Raw genomic sequence first — 23,811 nt, forward strand, 5'->3', positions numbered from 1 at the left:
TGAAACTATCCACAGGTGTGGTTCATAACTTTTAGCATGTATGAGAACCACCTGCAGCTGCAGACAGCTGAGCTCCATCCCTGGAGATTGGTTTATCAAGTTGGGCCAGGACCCACGAATCTGCATTGTAATAAGAGCCCTGGGCCGGGGATTCCACCGAGAAGCATTGGACAGCAACTTGGCCTTCTGAACAAACTTGGGCCTTGTCTGGATTCCTGCAGTCTCAGATGGAGTTGCTGAGAAGTTTCTTTCAGGAAAGGGTCCTTGCTATCTGGGTCCAAAAGTGCTAATATTAGCAGCCTTCCTGAACCTGAGAACGTTGAGCTCCTTTGAAATCCATGTAGCAGTGTGAAATGGGAACTAAGGAGCCATAGCCTGGTCCATCATTTCAATGAAGCTCTGGGAAAACCTGGCCAGATGTTCCATCAGCGATGGGAAGAGCCCAGCAGGTCCAATGAACATCTAGATCTGGCACCCACTGGTGAGAGACATTTGGAGAAAGAGGGACTTTGGCAGCTTCCTTGGCACAGAAGAGTGGAGGGGCCGTTCATTCAGAGAGGACCCAAGCCCTGGGAATTCCTGCCAGGCCTAGGGGCCCAAGAGCTGGGGTGGAGGCCTGTTCACAGGTGCAGGCCCTGGAAGAGGTGGAGGCTATGTGGAGGGAGCAGGCACAGATGGGCAGGAGGAGTGAGGGACTCTTGATCTTGGTGATCAGCTGATCAGCTACCCTGGTTTATCCTAGTTTTAGCACTGAAAGTCCCATGTCCCAGAAGCCCCTCAGACCAGGGCAAAACGAGATGGTTGGTCACCATACTTTACTTGGCAACAAGGGACTTGCATTGTACTGGAAGGCTGGATTTCTCAGTGGTTACAGCAGACACTATGACCCCTAGAGCTGGATGTCGATTCTGGCTCTTCCATTACTGTGGGATCTGGGGCAAGTGTTTTAATTGCTCTTGGTTTTAGTTTCTGATCTGTAAAATGGGAATAATATTTCCTTCACAGGAGGATTTGGGGGAGAGGTAAATAAGATAATGCATGTAGAACCTTAGCATAGTGCTTAGCATAGTATGTTTATTTATTTGACAAATATGTTTTGGCCACTATGACCCTATTTTCCCGTATTTCATTGAATCTAAGGTGCCATCAATTAATTGCATACTGAACAATGATTGGCCTACTACGAAGGAAAAAATGCTGCCCATTACACTTTGACTTCTGATGGATTGCAAATTATATCTCAATTTCAGAAATATTAAAATGTGAAAAAAAATACCCACCTTAGAATCAATGAACCAGGTACCATACTGGGAACCTCCAGGCTATGGTGGTGAATAAGGCCGTTGAAGTCTCTGCCATTGCTCAATTTGCAGCTCAGTGCAGGCTTCTGGGTGGAGACACGTTTCTAAAAACTCCTGAGGTGTAAGTACGTCTCCTCGAAGAATGTGGCAGGTATCCTATGTTTAATTGAAAATGTCAGATGTGAGGGAGAGTTCCAGGCTGTATGGGGCACTGGAAGAGAAAATTCTGGGTTTTCATGGTCACATGATTGCTCTGGGACCTGGGGCCAGTCAGTTGAGCTTTCTGTGTCGCCGGTGTAAACAGAGGGATTGATTGTAGCTCTGAGGACTTCCTGGCTTCAACCTTCAGGGACTCTGTAGGGTCCCCCAGGTGGCCAAGTCCCCCTCTCCCAGTTGCAGGAAGGGCTTCCTTCTGGATATATGGTCTGTCAAGGGAATGCAACCTCTCCCTGGGTGAGCGCCACTCGCTGCCAGACTGGGACGGGTGGGAGTGGTGCTTGGGGCGGGATAGGCAGGGTGAGCTCCAGGTGTCAGGTCACACTCCTTGCAGGGCACTTCTGGGCCTGAATGGGAGCCAGTGAGAAAGTCCTGCCTTCTCCACCTCTGTTCCTACTGCTGGGTTTTCACAAGGGACATGTGGGGAAATTCCATCTGCCAGGCCTCAGAACCGGTTCGTGGAACCATGACGGCACCTTCCCCCACTCGGTGTGCCTGATTAGCCTCCAGTGGAGGCTTCTGGAAGGTGAGCTGGTGGGGCATTTCTACCCTGTTGTGGGCGATGTGAGGCCAGCACAGACTCCAGGGAGGGCAGCCAATTTCTACCTAGTCCTGAAAGCAGCACTAAGTTAAACGCTCGCGGGGGTGGGGTGGGAGGGTGGGAAACCCAAGGCTGAGAATACCGTTTGTCTAGAGTGAGACCCGCAGAGCAGTCAGGGGCAGCTTTCTGAATCTCATTATGGGAAGCTGTGAAGCCTTGAGGCCTTGGGGTGCCAGCTAAGGGGGGAAGTGCTCAGTGAGGGCTGAGGGAGGGGCTACCCCTGGGGTCCCTCCTGCTGAAAGTCTGGAGTGGTCAGGGGGATGGGGGCAGAATTAGAGACCTGTCCCAGGACCCTGATTGAGGGTAGAAAGTTATTCCACGTCGGGAGGAGGCTGGGGGCTGATGCAACACTTGAAAATATATATTTATCATTTTTTTTCTGACTAGATAAATACTAGAAAATCTAGAAAAATAGAAAAAAATCCAAAAGAATAAAATAAAAATCACAGCAATCTAATCATCTAGAGTCACCTTCCTTTGACATTCTGGTGTATTTTCTATCAGAATCTGTTTTCTAAACACAGGCCTAGACCTTACATTTGAAGGGCCCAGGGCAAGAGTACAATTGGAGTTCCACATACCGTGTGTTTAAATATTTAATATTTAAATCATTTTTTCTAAGAAAGATTTTCTTCTAAAAGATCAAAATTATCTGTTAAGACCAAAAGGCAAAATTCAAATTACAATGAGTAAATATTAAAAATTTAGATGAAAATTATTTCTGTAAAGTAGACATTAAAATTTTAAAAAAACATTTGATTACCTTCCATTAGCTATTAAAAATAGCACAACTATGCTATTTGAATGGCCAGGGTCCAGGGTCCATAGTTGTCAATGTAAAGAACTGATATACTTCATACATATTATGTCTAGACCTACACAGAGGCAAATTTAAGAGTACAATGAATCGTTTGCTATTGCAAAATATTCCTCCGCTGTTAGGTGCAGCTGTTGCAGATATGCTGCTAATTAGCGAGTACCTCTGGAAGCACGAATTAGAACATGAAGAAAAGCAAGGAAATGGACGGTTAGCACTGCTAGGATACTATACCTTGTTATGTATGAAAATGTTGCATTCCATGCGACCTGAGAGGAAGTTTTTGACAAATTAATTTGTCTATTCTCTTACATGCTTAAGCACGTCCACTACTCAAATTTTCCCTGTACTCTGAAGCATCGTCCATCTCTGATGTCAGCCACAGCACAGCCCACATGGTGTTGTGACATTGGGTTTCAGTCCCTTTTGTCTCAAAGACAGAGGGCAAGAGCTGGAGACACATTTCCTGGGTCTTGATGATGTTAGTCCCAAGTTAATATTTAGGGTTACGCTATGCAGCACTGAGCACCAGGTCGCAAGGAACAGAAGTGCCTATGTCTTCCTAATAACTATTTGCCTATGTGTGTTTATTAAATGCCGAACACTTTGAATTGTGAGAGCTAAGGCATGGACCACACTTACCCAGGTCTAAGGTCTAAGGTCTAAGCATGTGTGTGTGTGTATAAAACTATGTATATATTTAATTTAAAATTAATGTATTTATTTTAATATTGTAAGGTCTAATTTTTAAAAATACATGTAGAGAAAATTAGTGCTAAATAGTGAGTACCTCTGGAACCACAAATTATATTTTATATGCACAAGGAATTTTAAAATATTAGGAATGTACAATATGTATTATTTCCTCAGTTTTCTAGCATGAGTTTTTCTTTACAAACATCTTCTAAAAATTTATTTTTAATGATTATACAGTATTCCACAAAACAGATATGTCATTACTTATTTATTTATTGAGACGAAGTCGCACTCTGTTGCCCAGCCTGGAGTGCAATGGTATGATCTCGGCTCACTGCAACCTTGGCCTCCCGGGTTCAAGCAATTCTCCTGTCTCAGCCTCCTGAGTAGCTGTGATTACAGGTGCCCGCCACCATGCCCGGCTAATTTTTGTATTTTTAGTAGAGATGAGGTTTCACCATGTTGGCCAGGCTGGTCTTGAACTCCTAACCTCAAGTGATCCACCTGCCTCAGCCTCCCAAAGTGTGAGCCACTGTGCCTGGCTGTGTCATCATTTATTAAGGCAGTCCTGTTGTGGTTGTTTCCAATTTTTACGTTGTTTCCAATTTTTCTCTACTATCAACACCACCACAATGAACATCCTTGTGTGCATCTAGGATATATTTCTGGAAGTGGCATCCCCAGGTCAGAGCATATACATTGTGTATATTTAGTTGAATCAGGGATTCAAAAAGACCTTTAAAAAGACCCAAGTTGCATTGACAAGCTCTTTTATTTTTTGTTTGTTTAGAGTTGGTCCCAGGTAGACCAAAGCCTGCAGGCAGTACTAGAACTGGCGCAGGGAATGGGGTCTGGAGTTACGGATCCGGACTCTCTCTGAGCTTGGGCAAGTCCCTTCCCCTGTCGGGGCCTCAGTTTCTTTATCCATTCAAAGAAGACTCATTGGTACTGATCTAGCAATAAAAAAAAAAGGGGGGGGGGAAATTAAAAAAAGAACAAAGAGGAGTCAGAGTAGGTTGCAGAGTCCTTGCAATCAGAAACGCTCTGATTCTGGGAGGCTTTGCTTGCTGGGTAAGTGGAGCCAAGCTCCAGGCTCTAGGGCTCTGTCCCTGAGACCATCCTGCCCCCTGCTGGCCAGTTGCCAAATGCCAGCTTTGTTCCTGACTCCCACAGGGAGATTCCCCAGAAATTTGCTGGACTCCCAGCAACTCAGTTGCCCACTGTGAAAGCAGCAGGCTACAAGAGCATAAGAAGTGAGCACTGACATTGCTACAATTCATTCAGCTGCTGTTTCATTTCTGGAAATTACATTCTTTGGGCTGTGCTTCCAAATGTCTCATTTCATTCGTTTGTTCAGCAAATGGTTCCAAGTTCCTCCTTTGTGTCAGGGCTATGTTAGGGGGCTGGGGACACAGTGTTTGCCTGCAAAAAATGCACAGGCTAGATAGGGCCAAAGAACTGGCCATAGGTTACTACTGTACAGAGGACAGAGAGGGGCACAGAGAGAGGGCTTCAGATGTTTAATTATTAGGCTATTGCTGAGCTTTCGAACCCCCGATCCTCATCTGTCTAGATAAAGAGCATAACTAGATGTATACTGGGTTGAAGAGCATCCCTCCTTAAAACTTGTCCACCCAGAACCTGTGAATGCAATACAGAGTCTTGGCAGACGTAATCAAGTAAAGATGAGGTCATGCTGGTGGGCCCTAATCCAGTGATGGGTGTCCTTATAAGATGAGGAGACAGAGACCCAGAGAGACACGCCGAGGAGACGGCCAGGCGAAGGCACTCAGAAGTCCCGGAATGATGGGGATTGCCAGGAACCACCAGCAATTAGAAGAGGCAAGGAAGGATTTCTCCCCTGGAGCCCTCAGAGAGACCATGGCTAGCTGACACCTTAATTTTGGACTTTGGGCCTCCAGAAATATGGGTCAATACATTGATATTGTTCTAAGCCACCCAGTTTGTGGTAATTTGTTGCAGCAGCCCTTAGAAACTAATGCAACAAACTCCTTGAGGATGAAAGTTAGCAAACTGAAGAGTACTAGTAATCTGAGTGTGTGTGTCTGTGTGTCTGTGTGTTTGTCAGGGTGGGAGGAGCTGGGAGTCTCAAGTTGCAGCTTCATCTCGGCTGACTGGCTGTGTGTCCTTGGGTAAGTCCCTTCCTTCCCCTCTCTGGGCATTGGTTTCTTGGTCTATGTAGGAAGACATTAGACTAGCCCAGTAGCTTTTGCAATTAATTCTGCTGCTGTTTCATTTCCGAAAACTGCATTATTTGGGACCATACCAAAACCCTTTTTTCTTTTCTTTTCTTTTTTTTTTTTTTTTTTTAAATAATCAGGGCCCTTTTTTTTTTCTCAAACAAAAGTAAACATATTGCCCTGCATATAAACGAGCACAGCTAACCCGTGCCAGGCACAGGGTCCTGGGGCTGGTGAAGCACTTTTGGGATTTCCTGACCCTTCTCCAAGAGCACCACAGTTGTGCTGGATCCTGTACTGGCCCTCTGGCATTCAGAAGGTGACATCTGATGTCAAATAACTGTGGGTAAACCCAGAGTGAGTCCCTTTCTTCATGATTTAACAGGAAGGTTTGTTTAGTCCTTGGGGTGTATGAGTCTGGATCACATAACTTTTATGTGGACTCAGGGAGGGTGAGTGTATCAGTTTCCTGTGGCTGCTGTAGCAAATGGTCACACAGCTGGTGGCTTCATACAACCAGAATTTATTCTCTCGTAATTCTGGAGGCCAGAAGTCCCAAATCAGTCTCACCGGGTGGAAACGGAGGTGCTGGTGGGGCCATGCTCCCTCTGCAGGCTCTAAGGGAAAGTCCTTTCCTCACGTGTTCCAGTCCCTGGTGGCTGCCTGTGTTCCTGGCTTGGGGCCACGTCTCTCCAATTTCTGCTTCTGTGGCCACACTGCCATTTCCTCTGCCTGTGTTAAATCTCCCTCTACCTCCCTCTTATGAGGACACCTGTGACTGTCTTTATTCCCCTCCTCGCCAGATAATCGAAGATCATCTATCTCATTTTCAATTTAACCACACCTGCAGAGTCTATTTTGCTGTATAAGGTAAGTGCACTGTCTAATCTGGGAATTAGGCCCTGATACTGGGGCCATCATTCAGTGCACTATAGAAGGTGATGTATCCACAGTGAAGCCCATGGCAGAGACCAACTCTGTCAGTCTCTCTTATTCTCATTACTCCCACCCTCCCTCTCTGCCCAGGAAAGAAGCTATAGAAGGCATTTGGAGCCCTTTTTTGGGTAAGGAGTGGAGGTAGGGAGAGAGGAGGCTGTGGCATTGTTTGCCGGCCAACCTGCTGGGCAGCTCCTGCTGAGCTCAGGGCACAGGAAGGCAGAGCCATTCCCACGGAGAAACAGAACAAGGCCCAACCTGGCAGCCGTGTCTGGAGGTAGCCCTTTGTCAAAAGTTCATCTGACCAGGGAGAGAAAGAGAAAGTGCATGCTCAGAATTAGATCTTGTGCAAGGAGCTTCCCTGTGACATGTAATCCTCTCAAGAACCCTCTGAGACAGAGGTTATTAGGACCACTTTACAGATGAGAAAACAGGCTCTGGGAGGGCAGTGACTTTCCAAGGATACATAGTGTTAAAAACTTCAGCTGAATTAAATGTAAAGGAATTTAATTGAGCAATGAATCACAGCAGATTCAGAGAGACTCCAGGATGTCTCCTGGTCAGAACAAATTGATAGACAAAAAAAGGGAAGTGACGTACAGAAATCGAAAGTGAGGTACAGAAACAGCTGGATTGCTTACAGTTTGGCGTTTGCCTTATTTGAATACAGTTTGAACACTCAGCAGTCTATGAGTGGTTGAAGTATGCCGCTGGGATTGGCCAAAACTCAGCTATTGTTACAGGCGCATACTCCTAAGTTAGGTTTTCAATCTTGTCAGCCTGTTAAGCTAGGTTACAGTTTGTCCACAAGGACTCAAATGCAGAAGTATGGAGCTCTGGCTGGGGGCGGTGGCTCACAGCTGTAATCCTAGCACTTTGGGAGGCTGAGGTGAGTAGACCACTTGAGGTCAGGAGTTCGAGACCAGCCTGGCTAACATGGTGAAACCCTGTTGCTTCCAAAAATGTAAAAAATTAGCCAGGCGTGATGGTGCGTGCCTGTCATCCCAGCTACTCGGGAAGCTGAGGCAGGAGAATTGCTTGAACCCAGGAAGCAGAGGTTGCAGTGAGCTGAGATTGTGCCGCTGCACTCCAGCCTGAGCGATAGAGTGAGACTCCATGTCAAAAAAGAAGGATGGAGTTCTTCTCAGGCCATATTTAGTTTGCTTTAACAATAGCTAGTGAATGGTGGTGCTAGAGACCAAAGCCATCACTGCCTGCAGGTTTCAGAATATCTGCTTGGGTCTGGGTTTCTGCTGCTCTGAGCTAAGCAGCATGCTGTGAGCATGGGGTCAGAGCACTGGACGCGGGTCTGGGAGCAGAGCCTCTCTTTCTCAGTGGTTCTACTGTGGGCAGGTTATTCCAGTTCTCAGAGCCTCTGTTTCCTTGTCTATAGCGGGCTGAGAATCCTTGACCTAAGTCCTGGGTTAAGAGGTTCCAGGGAACGCGTATTCAGGAAAGCCTTTGTACACCCACTGCCCACAGAGGAGGGGTTGCAGTTCCGGTTTTCCTGGAGCAGCAAGCTGTGGGTGGCCTTCCAGGAGGAACGGTGCTGAGAGCAGGGCTTGTGGGTCTGGCCCCAACAAGTTAACGGACCCCTCCAGAGGTACCCGGCAGGCAGGGAGGGGCCTCCAAAGCAGTCTAGCTTTAGGGGATGGCCATTCAGGGTAATTCAACAGATATTCAGTGGGTCCCATTCTGGGACAAGCTCTGACTGGGTGATGATGACAAGACGTGGTGGTCCCCACCTTCAGCAACCTCTCCAAGAGAGATGGGCGTGTACATAGCTGTAAGAGAAAACAGGGCATGATCAGGTCTGGCAGAGTCACAGACACGCACATGGGACACAGAACAGAGGCAGGGCCCGTGGGTGGGCAGTGACATTATGATCCACTATGTAGTCCGATTTCTTTAGCTCCTCCAGTTTGCTTATCACTCTCATCCTGGGGACAGAGAAAGAATAGTTATTATTGTCCTAAATAACTTAAAAATGTAATGGCTACCATAGAGCATGTAGAAGATGCATATAAGCAAAAAGAAGAAGATAAAAAACATTTACAATCCCATTGCTCAGTTGTCAATCTCGTTGCTCCATTGTCAATATTTTGAGTATTTCTTTCTAATTTTTCTCCATAGATTTTACCCTGCGTACTATTTTGTAGCCTTCTTTTTAGAAGACCTAACAGCAAATAATTTTGTGTTACTAATGGTTTTGTGAACCTATGTGTTTAACTGCATATACAATATTCCATCAAATGGTTGTGTCACACTTTAACCAGCCCCTAATGATCAGGTATTTGGTTTGTTTCCTTTTTTTTTTTTTTCACTATTACAAGCAGAATCTGGAATAAAATTCCTAAAATTTTTACATCTTTGTTCACGAAGTTAATTATTTCCTCCAGACAAATTCCATAAATATATATATGTATAATTTGAGACAGGGTTTTGGTGGGGCAAGGTGGCTGATGCCTATAATCCTAGCTCTTTGGGAGGCCGAGGCTAGGAGTTCGAGACCAACCTGGCCAACATGATGAAACCCCATCTCTATTAAAAATGCAAAACGTTAGCTGGGTGTCATGGCACATGCCTGTAGTCCCAGCTACTCGGAAGGCTGAGGCATGAGAATCACTTGAACCCAGGAGGCGGAGGTTGCAGTGAGCTGAGATCGAGCCACTGCACTCCAGCCTGGGTGACAGAGTGAGACCCTGTGTCACCCAGGCTGGAGTGCAGTGGCATGATCATGGCTCCCTGCAGCCTCAGCCTCCCGGGCTCAAGTGATCCTCCCATCTCAGCTTCCAATTAGCTGGGATCACAGGAGTTTACTACCCCACCTGACTGATTTTTTTTGGATTTTTAGTAAAGACAAAGGTGAGCTCCTGCTTTGTTGCCCAGGCTGGTCTTGTTCTCCTGGGTTCAAGCAATCCTCCTGCCTCAGCCTCCCAAGGTGCTGGCATTACAGGAAATCCTCTAAATAAGTTCCTATGTTTGGAGTTGAGCAGTTTTTTCTATGTTTAAGGCCATATGTATGTGTGTATTTCCCCATTCTCCCATCGGTGGGTTCGTGTTTCCCTGATAGATTTCTAGGACTCTGAAGCACTAGACAGAGGACTATGCCCCCACTCCCACTGTATTGCTGAGGAGGCTGAGGTTTGATGAGGGTAAATGACTTACCCAAGGTCACTTGGGCCAGTAAGTACTAGACGGAAACGCCAGCCCTGGGCTTTGGAGTCACTCTCTAGTACTTTGTCCACTGCGTCACACTGATAGATGACCCTCTCCTATGGTTCTGGGGGAAAAATTCAAGCCTGCCTTGTTTCAATTTAGTCTTGATTCTTAAAATAATCTATTCTCTAACATACAGTAGTGTTAGCAGAGAAAATATGTTCTGCCACTTATTGCTAAAGGAGCTGGAGATCCGCGGTGGGCTGTGACCCTTTAAGAGCGTGCCCTCCATACTGATAAATCAGGCCCTGGCAGGCTGTGCGGAAGATTAGTGCTGACGGGTGTGGAGACAGTTAGTGCAATTATTAACAGGAAACTGTGGCTGGGGATGAGCTGGCTCTGTGTGCATGTGAGCACCTGGATCCCCAACCCAGGGGCTAGACTCTGAGAGCAGCCTGGACTGGAGTACGGTCTGCCAGCCCAGCCCAACCCCAGGGATGGCTCTCAGCTGTGCAGTGCACGTGCATCCACCCCACTCTGCTCTGTTGGTCTTGTGGCCACTTGCAGCGCCTGGACGAGAGAAAGAGCTGGATCCTGCATCTGGTGCTACATGGGTTTACGTTTGTCCATAAGCACCTCCCTGTTCCCCCTGCCTCAGTTTCCCCACCTGTTTAGCCAAAAGGTTGGACACAATAGTCTCTAAGGGTTCTTCCGAGTCCAAGTCTGCCTGCCTTCCCCATCTGTCCACCCTGGCCGTTCTGGCCTATTGGCTGCCTGAACACCTGAGCAGACACCCATAGAATGTGCTGTTTGGTGGGACCTTACCATCCTTTCACCCAATCTCAGGTCACACACTTTTGCAATGTTTGCAAGAAAGACAATTTTATCTTTTTCTACCTGGACTTATATTTAATTTTAATTTTTTTTTTTTTTTTTTTTGTGATGGAGTCTTGCTCTGTCACCCAGGTTGGAGTGCAGTGGCGTGATCTCAGCTCACTGCAACCTCTGCCTCCCAGGTTCAAGTGGTTATCCTGTCTCCGCCTCCTGATTAGCTGGGATTACAGGCACACGCCACTGTGCCTGGCTAATTTTTTGTATTTTTAGTAGAGATGGGGTTTCACCATGTTAGCCAGGATGGTCTTGATCTCCTGACCTTGTGATCCGCCTGCCTTGGCCTCCCAAAGTGCTGGGATTACAGGCGTGAGCCACCACGCCCAGCCTTATTTTTAATTGTTTTTTTGAGACAGAATCTCGCTCTGTCACCCAGGCTGGAGTGCAGTGGCGCGATCTCAGCTCACTGCAACCTCTGCCTCCCGGTTTAAGCAATTTTTGTACCTTAGTCTCCAAAGTAGCTGGGATTATAGGCATGTGCCGCCATGTGCAGCTAATTTTTGTGTTTTTAGTAGAAACGAGGTTTCACCATGTTGGCCAGGCTGGTCTCAAGCTCCTGGCCTTAAGTGATCTGCTCACCTCAGCTTCCCAAAGTATTGGGATTACAGGCATGAGCCACTGCGTCCAGCCCTGTACTTACTGTTTTCTTCGGAGTCATTCAGCTGCACTGCAGGAGGGCCATCTCAGAGAATTCCAAGTGATCTCAGTTACTTTGGGTTCTCTCTTCCCCTTACTCTTCATCTGCCAGAATTTGTGTCTAAATTTTGGGTGGGAGTTCACTCGGTGCCTTGGCAAAAGAGAGCTGGGGCTGCCTGTGTTTTGGAAGACACTCATCTGTGCTGTCAGCCTTTGAGACCCAGACTGCCGCTCCACCATCCCTCATTCTCAAAGCATACTTCTCCAGAGGTAAGAGCAAACTTTAGAGGCTGCTAAGGGGCATGGGAGAATCCAGCTGCTCTTTTCCACGACAGGAAGCCACAGGGCTCCTAAGGCCCTCTCTGCTCAGGTACACCACACACAGCTGTTTCTACTCTGTCCCTCCCACACTACCCTTGGCACTTGCGAACTCTGCCAGGCTTGATCCTCTGTGGGCTTCCCTGGGGAAGAGGCCCAGCACTCTCCCACTTGAAGATTCTCCAAATCCACCTGAGATTTTTGTCATCCCTGTAACTCTGGCCTAAGCCTAGGGAAGGGCAGGGTTCAGGGCTTCTCCATCATCCCACCTCTGACATGGTTCTCTCTCCCAGCCCAGCAGGTTTTAAATTTCTTTTAGGTGAAAAAAAAAAACAAAAAAACAAAACCTGACTCTGACAAATGATGCATTGTTCCCAGTCCTTTCATCTGATTCCTTTTTTTGTTGTTCTTTTAAATCTCTCTGATTCTGCTAAAACAACTTGATTGCCTATTGCGCAATTTGAGTGAGGCAAGAGAAAACGTTATAAGGAAATATGGAGGAAAACACCTCAGTGTATGGCCCAAATATTATCTGGCCCCATTAAGACGGAGGACTGGAGGCTTGGTGAATCCATGGTGGATCTGGGACTGATCCTTGGGTTACACTCTGCCTTTCTCTGGAGCCACATTCAGATGTGAGAAATCCTGCTTTTCTTCAAGTGAAAAACATCCTTGTCTATGTGCTTTCTATCCCCCTTGCTTCTACTCTGAGGCCAGACCCTGGGCAGCCAGGGAGCTCCTGTGGGGTTAGCAGTCGCCCAGATGACCTGGCCCAAGAGGACTACTCAGTGCCAGCCCTCTGTTACCCCTGTCCCAGGATCCTGGTCATGACTGTAGCCAGCCACAGAGCCGTAGAGGCCAGGTGAGGGCTGCAGTCTCCTCTCGTCAGCTTTGGTCAGCATTGCAGAGTCAACTTGGAGCCCCACACTTTGTTATTTAAAAAAAGCTTTTATTGCTTACATTTATTATTATACAAGTAGTGTGCATTTGTTATAAGAGCCAGAAAATAAAGATAAACAAAAAGAAGAAAATAAAACTCATGTACAATCCTAATATCAAGAGAAAACCGTTTTCAACATCTTGGGGTCCATCATTATCCCTGCATATGTCTTTTTCATTTTTAAAGAAAAGAGATCAGACTGTACACATTATTTTTCATTTAATATAATTCTAAACTATTTTTCTATTAAATGTACTTCTGCAAGGTTATTTCCAAAAGCCATATGGTATTCCAGCAGGTGCTGAAATGGAGCAACCACCCCTTATTATTGGAAATATAGATATTTCTTTATTTCATATATATATACACACATATATATACATATATACACATATGTGTATATATATAATTATAATTTTAGAGATGGAGTTTTGTCATGTTGCCCGAGTTGGTCTTGAAGTCCTGAGCTCAAGTGATCTGCCCACGTTGGCCTCCCAAAGTGCTGGGATTACAGGTGCGAGCCACCGCACCCAGCCTTCTTTCTTCTTCTTCTCTTTTCTTTTTTTTCTTGAGACAGAGTCTCACTCTGTTGCCCAGGCTGGAGTGTGGTGGTGCAAACACAGCTCAAGCAATCCTCCTGGCTCCACCTCCCAAGTAGCTGGGATCACAGGTGTGTAACACCGTGCCCAACTAATTTTCTAAGCTTTTTCTTTTTTTCTTTTTTTCTTTTTTTTTTTGTAGAGACAAGGTCTCACCATGTTGCCCAAGTTGGTTTTGAACTCCTAGGATCAAGCAGTCCTCCCACCTTAGCCTCCCAAAGCACTGGGACTACAGGCATGGGCCACCTCACCTGGCCAAAAGTATTTTTAATGTTTTAATTTTATTAAACTGAACAACATAAAATTTCTAACATTTGACTGTTCTTGACTTAAAAAATGGCAATTTCATATGATTTGACCAAACATAAATGATGCTGCGGTGAACATACTTGAGACTAATCTTTGCATAATTTTTTTCTGATTACTTCTAGGATTGCATTCCTAGAAATCCACTTGCTGAGTGAAAAGGGATGCATGCTTTTGAAGAGACCCACACTTTAGTACACTGACCTCCTGGCATGTGTCCAGGGCAGAGAGAGAAAAGGGATGAGGGTGAGAAACCGTTTTAGGAACTGGCTGTTGGGTGTTGGGCTCGGCCATTTTCCTGGATGCTTCCCTCACTAGGCTGTGGCCCTGGACCTGTGGCAGCACAAGGGGAGGAACTCCAACTCTGGAGAGCGATCAGCAGGGTTTTCGTAGTGAGACAACTGCTGTTTTGTTTCAGAGATTCTGGTTTGGTGAAGTCTCAGCCATTTCAAACTCCGTCTAACTTCCACCAGTCTTTGAAACTCTGCCTGAACTTAGGATCCTCGGAGTCTTGGGATCAGAAACCCTCTTTTCCAGGGAAAGGTGACTCAGTAATAAGACGGCCCCTCCCTTCCTGCTCCTTAGAGATGAGGCCTTTCTAAAGGACTCACGATTGCCTCCATGGTTTTGAATGTTTTAAAATGTAACTTGGCCTCGAGGGTGGACCCAGGCCTGGCTGTGGAGTGAGGTTCTGATGGATTCTGCGGCGGCAGACCTCTCGAACCGTCGAAGCGTGCAGGCTGAATTTTAAAAATAATTGTCCTTTTTAATGATGTAAAACATGTCATCTAGATTAAAAAATAAACACACTTTATTACTTTCCCAGTCCTTTCTTCCTCCCTCCCAGGGCCAGATGGGGATTGCTTGAATATTTCTGGCGTATTTCACATATTTAATAACGCCCTTGGAGGTTCTTCTAGAACTGATGAAAATGTGGGATTGAACTCTGCCTATAGACAGTGTTCACAGAAAAGAAAGCTGCTGGTGGGTGGGCATGTGTTGGGGTGGGGGTGGGAGATGGGGGGGCGGGGGCACGCTGTTTTGGAAGCAAGTCAAAGGCATGTACTTTTTATCTTGAGCAACAAAGGACATTGTTTCACTGTCTCCCCGCCCCAACTCTTGCCTTTTGAGGGTTGGGGGAGCAGAAGGAAGAAAAGAGAAAAAAAAATCACTGCAGCTAAAAAAACTAGAAAGGCTTCAGAGAATCAGGCCTTCCGCCCTTCCCCGACAGCTTTCCACTAGCTCTCTTGAGCGACAGCGAATCCAAGAAAATAATTAAAGCTTTAATTTATTTATACATCTTCTCTATAGATATTATAGATCTCACAATCACCGCCTGCTAATTTATGCACGCAGAGCCTGAGGCAGCCCGGAGCGGCCAGGACTGGGGGGTCCGGGCCCCTCGGAGCGGGATGGCTGTCAGCCCCCGCGGTGGCCGCACAAAGGCTGGGGTCCCGGCGGGCGCACCTGGGTGATGGGCACCTCCCAAGACTCCCCGGGACGGAGGCCTGACAGCGCGCGGCGGCCGCCTTAATAGACTGCGGGATGTTCTCCAGGAGAAGGCTGCGCCGGTCCCCGAGGACAGATCATCAGGCGGAGTGGTCCCCGGAGCAGGATTTATTAGCAGACAGGATGGGGAAGTTGATTAGCCTCCGCGGCTGAACGGACATCCTGTCAGACAGGCCTCTTAATCCAATCACTTACCTGTGGAGGGGAGCCGGCTGCCTCCTCCCGGCCTCCTTCCTCCTCCCGTGGCACCTGCGGGGCCACGCGGGGTGCCCAGGCGCCAGGGCACACAGGCCGGGCCTCTCCATCCCTCCCGTGCCTGGCCTCGCTCTTTGATTCAGTCTCGTGATTGACGCAACCTGCAGGCTGCTCTTTTGGGCTCACTGCCCTGGTGGTGACTGTCTCGCACAGAGATCTTACCTTCTGTGGCTCCCTCTTCCCCACTCAGGAAAATCCCCTTCCCCTCCCTGGTCTTGCCTCATTTGACCCTGAACCGCCTTTCCAGCTTCATCCTCCACTAGTCCCTCTCTTGAGTGGCCTCTCTCCATTTCCTGAACCTCTCCTGCCTGCCCCCTGCCCTTGCTTCAGGTATGGGGTCTACTTAGACTGTTTCTCTCTCTCTCTCTTTTTCTCCAAATCCTTCTTGTCCCCCGGGGTCTAGCCCACAAGCCTCACCTTCCCTGATTCCACCCCCCTCCCTCCAGGCCCAGGTAATTTCCCTCTGGTCTGAAGCTTTATCCATCTGTGTTGGGTGAGGATGCCAGGCCCAAATTCTGCTTCTGCCTCACCAGCTCTGCAGCCAGATGACCTCACTGGCCTCTCCTTCTGGGGATGACAGCAGCAAGTTCCTCCAGGGTCTGCTGAGGACCAAATGAGAGGGTGCATGTTGAGAGCCGGCGGTAACCCCCAGCTCACAGCAGCACACGGCGGCAGGCGATTGTCTTACCCTGGACCAGGGTAATTCTGTATGGTGGGGTCTCCTTCACGGTGCTGAGTTCCATTAGGACAGGGGCCAGGCCTCACCATCTCCTACCTCTTTCCGTCTCCCTTGCCCTAACACCAAGCACAACCCTTTCCGGATAAGATGGTTGAACGTTTGTTGAATGCATGGGGCAACCGTCTGCCACACAGTGGACCTAAGATGGCGAACCCTCTCCTGGAGTGACCCCACGAGGCCCCATCTTTGGTTTACCTGACCATAGAAGAAGTAGGACTGTGAGGGGCAGGACTCCCGTCTGCTTCTGTGGGTGGGCATTGAGATGTGTGTTCTCTCCAGCTCTTGTCAAGAGTTTAGGAATTCAGACCCTATTGATCCACTGCATCTTCAAAGCCATCCATCATCATTAAGAAACAGGACCTGAACCCTGGATGCAGCGGCTGGCACTGGGTAATTTAGAGCATTTTACAAACACACACACACACGCACACACACACAGAGAGAGAGAGAGAGAGAGAGAGAGAGAGAGATAGAGGTGACTGAAAGAAGTTGGCTAAGGCAAACATTGAGCACTTGGCGGGCAGGGAGGGAAAGAACCAGGGGACTCACAGAAACCAAAGGTTTCTACACCGCTACATTAAATTCGACTTCCTGGTTACAGATTTTCATGGTTGATTGTAATTGTCTATGGGCATTTGACTTTGGCAAATGTGGATGCCAAGGTCTCACTCAGGCCCTGCCACCTTCTACTGATGTCTGTCCCTTGCTGCTCACAACCATCAGTCTTGACTGTGTTGATGTCAAGGTCACTGGTCCCTAGTTTGCACCATCTTCCTTATTTTCCTTTAAAACAAACCAGAATAACATTTGCCAGGACACAGGTGTCAGGCAACTTTCCCATGTCTTGGTGTTTCTCAAAGATTCCTAGCTGCAGCTGGGTGATCTTGGTGTGGCAGAATTTACCGCTGGAAAAAGATGCAGAGCAGGGGCCTGGTCAGATGCTGCTACTGATTAGCTGTGTGCTTCTAGGTGGGGTGGCATGGGAGAGTGTGGGCATTTAACTGAACCTCATGGAACCTCAGTTTCTTCATCCACCAAATGGGGATAATATTTGGCCCACTACTACAAAAGGGGAGATTTAAGGGTAAGATGAGGTGCTTGATAGGAATGTGCTTTTAAAAGCACAGTACTATACAAAATTAAGGTATAACTACTATCATGAAATTGTGCCTAAAATATCTAACACGCTTAGTGCTAGATGCTGGAGAAATAAAGGTGACCAAGCCTCACTCTGCTCTCAGTGAGTTCACAGGCTAGTGGGGAAAAGAGGCAGACATGGGGACACTAACTAAGCACCAGCAGGATCCGTCAAACTGGACCTTGGGCCGCCTTTTCAATCCTGGAGCCCCTGTTCACTACAGCACGTGCCATCAGAGGGGGCTCCGGCCAGCCCAAGGTCAGGCAGCTGTGGCACTGCCCTTGTCCTGCTGTTTTTTCAATGGATGAGATGGAGTAAACATGGAGCCTTCTCCTTTTAGGATGGGGAGTTTACATCTTAAGAAAAATGACAGATGCCACTGAACCATTTTTATGACAGATTCACTGAACACTGACGTCTGTTGATTGTGTCAATAGGGAGAAAGAGGGTAGAGAGCAGAAGATATTCCTACCCCGAGCTACCCTCTCATCCATGTATCTTTTTTTTTGTCTCCAGTCCTTGCTTTGGGAATCTCTGCTCAGACCTGCAGTGCCCACTCCAAGGGGGATCAGCTAAGAAGCCTTCCGTTGCATGGATCCTGAGCTCCCCCGACAGGTATGGCAGCTGGTAACTGCAGCTTCCCTACCCCTCCCACAAAGGGGCAGGTGCACAGCTCTGATCTGGTCTCTTCTGGGGCTCCTAGAGGCAGAAGCGCTCTTCCTGGCTGTGCTGTAAGTGATTCTCACTATGGTTGGGAGGAGGGAAGGGGACCATTGTGCCAGCCTCTCCCATTCTGCCCCTCCCTCTGCCCACTCTATGGGCACCTCCTTGGGGTCCCAGAACCCTTCTTTGGTAGGCAGGAGTGCATAAGATGTGGCACTAATGAGGAGAATATATTTGCTCAGGTGAACATCCCCTTATTGAGGGAAGGTTCTCACGTTTCCAAGATGATTATGGCATTAGAGCTCAGAGTGCAAGTGCATATATCTCAACACAGATGAGCTACAGGGCCCCGATTCCTCTGCCTGTTAGGGGCTGACCTCTTGGGATAAAGCAAGGGACCGTGACTCAGATCTGAGGAGAATAAACTGGTATTTGGGTGAAATCACTGAACTATGGACTGAGACTAGGGGCCTGGCCCCAGGACATTCTGGGGTCGGGAAGTGGCCCCGTATAGAACTGGGACTATGGGGCTCTGTGGTTCTCCCAGGCAGAGTCCCCCTAAACTGCGGCCTGTGCTGCCCCATGCTCCTCCCCACTGCCATCCAGAACCCCCGTGCCTGCTCACACCCCTGAGCACAGGCACAAGAGGATCCCTTGGTTCCAAGTGGGAGGGGTGGGTAGAATGAGCAGCGCTCTGGCCTGCACAGTCGCCTGATGCTGTCTGGCTGTGCTCAGCAGCCTGGCAGGTGGGAGGAGGGAGACAGCTGGTTGGGGTTTTGGGAACAGGGACCATGTTTTAATAATCTCCATATCCCCAGCACAGAGTGGGAGCTGGAAAATGTGTTGTTGGATCAAAGGATAGTTGAGTAGGGGGCCTTCAGATGGCAAGGCAAGACAGGGCACTGAAGACTGAAGAAACTGCATGAGCAAAGGCTGGAGGTGGTCACAGTGCCAGGTAAGGCTGAAGCGGGAGTGACAGAGAACTCATGGCTGGAGGGATGTACAGCACTGCCCACTTCAACCCCTCCCTCTCCCTCAGAATGCTGAGCTCATTCTAGAGCCCCAGCAGCAGCCTTCCTGGAGATAATCCAGCTGCACTTGAAGTCTCTGGAGACGCCGAGCTCATTCTTCCCTTGACATTGCTTTGTATCTTGGGCGTCTCTGGGATACAAAATGAACTTCTTTCTTAAATGAGGTGGGCATTGATTCTTTTTGGAGCACCTACTGCTCCTCAAGCTGCCTGCTTCTTTGGTGCACATTGCCCAGGGCCTTGAGTGCCAGGCCAAGCAGTTTGGTCTTTCTTCTGCGTGCAGAGGGAGCCCTGGGCAGCCTCTGAGCAGGAGGACCATGAACGGGCAGAGCTCTGCTCAGGAAAGTGACTCTGCTGGCCCATCTGGGGCTGGGGTCCTAGAGGCAGTGCAGCGTGAAGTCTGTGTTTCTGCACCTGATCATACTCATTGCTTGAATTTATGGACCTGAGGGCAGAAAACCGGTGACAACTATTTCTGTTGCCTGACAAGCAAATCCAAGGCTTGTGGCCCCGGGTATGGGCTGCGAGGAGGCACATGTAAAAGTTTGTATCTTAGGGCCAGCCAGGTCTGGGTGTCATGGAAGCCAGTGCCTCCCAAACTCCCTTGCCCCTCTGGAGTCTATCTGCAGAACAAGATGGTGGGCAGGTGTGGGCACCTAGGGTCTTGGGGTAAAGGGAGGCTCTAGTTCTCCTCTGGCCCTGACAAAGCCGATGGCCACTGTGAGGACTGGCACTCAGTGGGAGCGGCACTCAGCCCTCCACCCTGAGGTCAAGGCTTGCACTAAGGTGGGCCCATAGCACCTTCACCCACCCCAGGAGCCCCACTGACCTTTGCATTCTCCAAAAAAAGTCAAGGTGATGACAAGACACATCTATCGCATCTCAGCCATCATTGCAGTTGAAAGATGGGCCCGGAGCAGGTGGACTGCTTCAATTATGATGGATGAGGACGGTGACAGCTCTCGGGAGAGCTGCGGGAACCTGGCAAGTGCTCACTCAGCTATGACTCCTCTGGTAGCAATTTGACAAGATCAGAGCACTTTATGGAAGTGGAAAGTTTGGGGACCTCGGGGTTTGCTTGGCCCAGGGACTCTGGCTGCGGAAGCCCTTTGCCAGCAACACAGGGTGCTTCCTACGAGGGCCAGCGAGGGGGAGGCAGGAGCAGCCCTTGGGGAGGGGCTCTGCCTCAGGAGACCTCCTGGCCCTGGGACCAAGCCTGGGACATGCCTGCTTCAGTCTCTTCCCTGACACTGAGAATGGCCCCCTGCTACCAACCAGGGGACAACATGGCTCCAGCCACAACCTCACAGGACAGCTGGGCATCTCCTCTCAGCCAGGCCCTGTGCTGGGCACTGAGAGAGAGTGGTGAACAAGAGAGTTACTTCCTGTCCTCAGGACATTCTCCTTGTAGCCTCCAAGGGAACTGGACAGCCCCATCTGTGGTCAGATGTGACACTGGGCACGTCACCTCTTCTCTCTGAGCTTTGGTTGGCTTTCTTTATGAGGATGGCGGTTGTGTATTAAGTGAGGTAAGCTACGGGGAGCACTCATAGCTTATCAAAGGTAGTATTCAATAAATGTTAGATTTCCTTCCTGACCAATTCAGCTGTCCTTTGGTACATTTCTTTCTTTATTTATTCAGCAAGTTTGGCAGAGCCCTTTTTGTGTGCCAAGCACTGGGCTTGGCTCCTGGGAATTAGATGTGGCTGTAGAAGAGGGGCTGACAACTTTATCTGCTTAGGGATGAGGATGTGGTGGGATTAGACAGTCCCTTGGCCCTCGCTGCCCTGAAGTGCTTTCTGGGCAGAGGTGTCCGTCTTGCAGAATGATGGCCAGGCATAGTCCTGGCTGCAGTGCTGCTGGAAGCTGAGGCCCTGGTGACCCCTGGGCATCCCAGGCATTGGTAGGTTTTTCTGCATTAGTTCTGCTCTGAAGCCAGGATTCCAGGGATTCTTTACTCCAGAGGGTAACCTTCCTAGAGCTGGAAGGGATCCCCCAGCACGGGCAGCTTGATCCAGAGGTGCTCCAGTTCCTCAAATTCTTTTTTTTTTTTTTTAGATGGAGTCTTGCTCTGTCACCAGGCTGGAGTGGTGCGATCTCAGCTCACTGAAACCTCTGCCTCCCAGGTTCAAGCAATTCTCCTGCCTCAGCCTCCCAATTAGTTGGGACTGCAGGAGCACACCACCACACCTGACTAATTTTTGTATTTTTTGGTTGAGATGAGATTTTACCATGTTGGCCAGGATGGTCTTGATCTCTTGACCTCGTGATCTGCCCAACTTGGCCTTCCAAAGTTCTGGGATTACAGGCTTGAGCCACCACACCAGCCACCTCGAATTCTTATTAAGCAACTGTTGTCTACCCTGAGGGGAGAAGCAGACAAGACTCAGCCACATCCTGCCCTCTAGTGGTTCTTGGGCTGGCAGAGGGAGAGTGAGGCATCAGGCGTTGAATAACATGTGGTGCTGGTAAGGAGGCTGCAGGGAGGCTCTGAGGAAGGTGGCATCCATTCTGGCAGGGAGATCAGGGAAGGCTTCTCTGGATGCAGAGGGACCCCCCAGAAAGAGCTGAGGAGCACCACATGCAAGCCCATATGGAATGCACACAGGCAAACCCCCTCCACTGGGCCTCCGTGTCCCCATCTGCATGGTGACAAGGCTGCCTCTGTGGTTTTTGCCTCAGTCCTCCTGGCTTGGACACTGGTAGGTTCAGGTCTGCACGTTCCCCTCAGAGTCAGTGCCCGGGGGAGCTGCTCCTCCCTGGTAACTAGTTTCACTTGAGACTTCCCTGTGTGTCCCAGACAACTAAAGGCAGCCCCGAGGGGCCCCTGCTGCACCCCAGCCCCCACCTGGGGAAAGATGCCAGCACAATTATACAGAGATTGAGTAAATATTGCTATGTGTTTTACTAAACTATTGTTATTTTGTCTGGGGAAGAGAAGATGTTGATGTCGATGACAAAAATATTAAAATCACACACTAGCTGTGTGTCCTTGGGAAAGTTATACCCTCTCTGGGCCTTAATTTGCTCCTCTATGAAATGGGAGCTTTAGTCCTGCTTGATCCCCACTCTGGGATTGTGTAAAGTGCTGACTCCACGAAACAGCTGATAAAGAAGAGATGTGGTGAGAGAGGGATGGTGGGGGAAAATGATCTCTAAAAAAGTCATGGCCAAAATGACGAATGGCTCTGCCCTGCTCTCATAGCCTCTTGTTGCTGTGTGTGCTTTGGCAGGGGTGAGGGGTGGCGTAGGGCAGTGTTGCAGCTTTTCCCCTTCTGGCACATGTGGCCAGATACAGGGCTGCTTTCTCCTGTTCGCCTCTCAGGCTACCTCTCAAGAAGACCTCTTATTCTATGCATAAAGCCTCTAGCAGGAGAACGGCATGCAACGGAGAGAAGTGCTTTTCAATGGAGCAAACCCCCATCAAGGTGGAGGAGCTCATACAAGCTCCTGAGCTCGCCTGGGCTATTGCTTGGACCTTCTCTTCTGGTTTGATCTCTGCCCTAACCATCCCTTCATGGCAAAAAGAAGAGACCCAACCCAGAAGCCACAGACCAGGCCTGTGGACCGAGGACTCTGCTAATGCTCCGCCAACTCTGCCCCATCCCCACCATGTCTCCTTGTCTAGGAGCCAAACCCTCAGCTCAGATCCCTCAGCTTTTTTAAGACTGGGAAGATTTTCCAGTGTCTCCTTCAAGTTGCCAAGTCTATGTTCATGAGTGGAGGCAAAGAGCCTGGGCTCTGGGGTCCAGCTGACCTGGATTTGACCCCTGGCCCTGCCACTTTCTAACTGGATGACAGTGGGCAGATAATTTAACCTTTCTGAGTCTCAGTTTCCTTACCTGCAAAATGGGAATTATAATAGTGCCTATTTCACAGGATGGTTATGAGGAATAATGAGATAATGTGTGCAACATCTGCATGAACTTTATGATTTTTCTGCCCAGTTGAGCGTTTCCCTTCTCCCAAGAAGGGCTCCCGGGTGTTCTCAGGGCTGCAGGTCACGACACGGCACTTCCCTGGCCAGAGCACATGACTCAATGCAGCCAATCAGAGTCTGTCCTTGGGATTTTATACTGTAGCTGGAGAAAGAAGGGCTCTCCCCTCTCTGTTGTAAAGATAAAAGATGTAAGCTTGAAGTTGCCTGCACATGGGGTTCTGGTCTTGCCTGAGTGGGGTACAGCTGACTCATCAGAAAAGAACAACTGGAGTTAGGTGTGGTGGCTCATGCATGCAATCCCAGCACCTTGGGAGGCTGAGGTGGGCAGATTACCTAAGGTCAGGAGTTCAAGACTAGCCTGGCCAACATGGTGAAACACCGTCTCTACTAAAAATACAAAAAATTGCCAGTCGTGGTGGCACACACCTGTAATCCCAGCTACTTGGAAGGCTGAGGCATGAGAATAGCTTGAACCCAGGAGGTGGAGGTTGCAGTGAGCTGAGATTGCGCCACTGCACTCCAGTCTGGGTGATAGAGTGAGACTCTGTCTAAAAATATAAAAAGAAAAAAAAAAGAAAAGAACAACCTGGAAAGAAGCAGAGAGGAGAGAGATACTGGATTGCACTTGAATCCCTGGTTCCAGTTATCTCATGGTCCAGCGTCATTTCTGTTCTTCCTGTGGTTTCACTGTTTGAGGGACTGCCCACAACATTTCCCTTTTGGGTTAGCTGGTTGGAGTTGGGTTTCTGTCACTTGCAACCAAAGGATCCCAACTAATGTAAAATTACTTAGCCCAGTACCTGGCTTATAGCAAAGGCTCTCTAAGTGGTGGCTCTAAGTATTAAGTCAGACTCTGCAGCTTGACATTGGTGCTGAATTTCCACTGGCCACCCTGTTGTGAGCACTTGTGTATTCTCTCT

General features: G+C 48.7%; 1 long non-coding RNA gene across 1 annotated transcript; it reads left to right on the forward strand.

Moving 5' to 3' along the window:
* The first annotated feature begins 7,613 nt into the window (after positions 1 to 7,613).
* LOC105485773 (uncharacterized) lies at positions 7,614 to 20,597 on the forward strand. The gene is made up of 3 exons (XR_003018948.2): positions 7,614 to 7,657; positions 17,775 to 17,873; positions 18,740 to 20,597. It is a non-coding gene; the product is annotated as an uncharacterized lncRNA (long non-coding RNA).
* The last annotated feature ends 3,214 nt before the right edge of the window (positions 20,598 to 23,811 follow it).

The sequence above is a fragment of the Macaca nemestrina genome, chromosome 14, assembly GCF_043159975.1.
Source record: "Macaca nemestrina isolate mMacNem1 chromosome 14, mMacNem.hap1, whole genome shotgun sequence".
Taxonomy (NCBI): domain Eukaryota; kingdom Metazoa; phylum Chordata; class Mammalia; order Primates; family Cercopithecidae; genus Macaca; species Macaca nemestrina.